Raw genomic sequence first — 2,186 nt, 5'->3', positions numbered from 1 at the left:
GATTCTGGCTCGACGCATTCTTTTATATCATTATCGTTTGTCTGTCAAGCCCGACTTGAAGTAGAGCCTTTAAGTTATGAGATTATAGTTTCTACACCTTCAGGAGTCATGTTGATGACCCGTGAAAAGGTGAAACTGAATAAAGTAGAAGTATCCGGCCAAACATTAGATGTGTTGTTAATGGTGCTAGATATGTATGATTACGATATTATTTTGGGCATGGATTGGCTGTCTGCTCATCATGCTAGTATTGATTGTTATAAGAAGGAGATAGTTTTTCACCCCTCGATGGGAAAGAGCTTCCGGTTTCAGGGTACAAAGCTGGGAAGTGTTCCCAAGACAATTACTGCTTTGAAGGCTAGGAAGCTAATTGGTCACGGTGCTGTGGCATTCCTGGCTAGTGTGGTAGAAGTGGGACGAGTGGATACAGATGTATCAACTGTACCTGTAGTGAATGAATTCCTGGATGTTTTTCCTGATAAATTACCTGGTTTACCACCAGAGCGGGAAGTCAACTTTGGTATTGAACTAGAACCAAGAACAACACCTATCTCTAAAGCTCCTTATAGGATGGCTCCCGCGGAATTGAAAGAGTTGAAGTTGCAATTACAGGAATTGTTGAACCAGGGATTCATACGACCTAGTGTGTCACCATGGGGAGCTCCAGTGTTGTTTGTGAAAAAGAAGGACGGCACACTTCGTCTCTGCATTGACTATAGGGAGCTGAATAAGGTGACCATAAAAAACAAGTATCCCTTGCCACGAATTGATGACTTATTTGACCAGCTTCAAGGGGCAGCGGTATTTTCGAAGATTGATCTTCGTTCTGGTTATCACCAGATAAGAGTCAAAGAAGATGACATACCGAAGACAGCTTTTCGTACTCGGTATGAATTTGTCGTGATGTCTTTTGGCTTGACTAATGCCCCTGCAGTGTTTATGGAGCTGATGAATCGGGTATTCCAGGATTTTCTGGATTCTTTTGTCATTGTGTTCATTGATGATATCTTGGTTTATTCCAAGACAAACGATGAACATGCAGAACATTTGAGGAAAGTTTTGTGGGTTCTACGTAAACAAAGATTATATGCCAAGTTCTCAAAATGCGAGTTTTGGCTTCAAAAGGTAGTATTCCTTGGTCATGTGGTATCCAAGGATGGTATAACTGTTGATCCAGCAAAGGTGGAGGCAGTGATAGGTTGGGTTCGACCAACTACAGTTACTGAGGTGAGAAGTTTTCTGGGTTTAGCCGGATATTACAGGCGCTTTATTAAAGACCTTGCAAGGATTGCTGCACCACTGACTCAGTTAACCCGAAAAGGTAAGAAATTTGATTGGAGTCGAGCTTGTGAAAGTAGTTTTCAGGAACTCAAGGAAAGATTAGCGTCAGCCCCAGTGCTTATTGTACCTGACGGTACTGGGAACCTAGTAATTTATAGTGATGCTTCTAAGCATGGGTTGGGGTGCGTACTTATGCAAAACGGGAGAGTTATTGCTTATGCCTCTCGGCAATTAAAGGATTATGAATGCAATTACCCAACTCATGATTTAGAATTAGCTGCTGTGGTGTTTGCTCTGAAGATATGGAGACATTATCTGTACGGTGAGAGGATACAAGTGTATACGGATCATAAGAGTCTTAAATATCTGTTCACCCAGAAAGAGCTCAACATGAGGCAACGTCGGTGGTTGGAGTTGGTAAAAGATTATGATGTGGAGATCCTACATCATCCTGGTAAAGCTAATGTAGTAGCTGATGCCTTGAGTCGTAAGACAGCTCACTCATCTGCAATGTTAACGAGACAACACAACATTCAAATGGAGTTTGAACGAGCCCAGATAGCTGTCATGGTCAGGAAAGCGACAGCTCAGCTAGCTCTTATGACTATTTGTCCGACGTTGCAGGAACAAATTATTCGGGGTCAGCAAGGGGACCCTTATTTTTCAAAAGTTGTGAGGCAACTTGAGACTGAAGAAATCAAGGATTTCTGGATAACGGGTGATGGATGTTTGAAGTGGCAGAACCGAACCTGTGTGCCAAACGATGTAGAGATCAAGAGGAAGATTCTATCTGAAGCTCATGAGTCGCCCTATACTGTACATCCAGGTTCCACAAAGATGTATCAAGATTTGAAAACATGCTTTTGGTGGCCTGGGATGAAGAAAGATGTTGCTGAATATGTGAG

The sequence above is a fragment of the Cucurbita moschata genome, unplaced genomic scaffold (assembly GCF_002738365.1).
Source record: "Cucurbita moschata cultivar Rifu unplaced genomic scaffold, Cmos_1.0 Cmo_Scf00034, whole genome shotgun sequence".
NCBI lineage: Eukaryota > Viridiplantae > Streptophyta > Magnoliopsida > Cucurbitales > Cucurbitaceae > Cucurbita > Cucurbita moschata.
The sequence above is the reverse complement of the archived record's forward strand: the minus strand, read 5'-3'. Positions refer to the sequence as shown.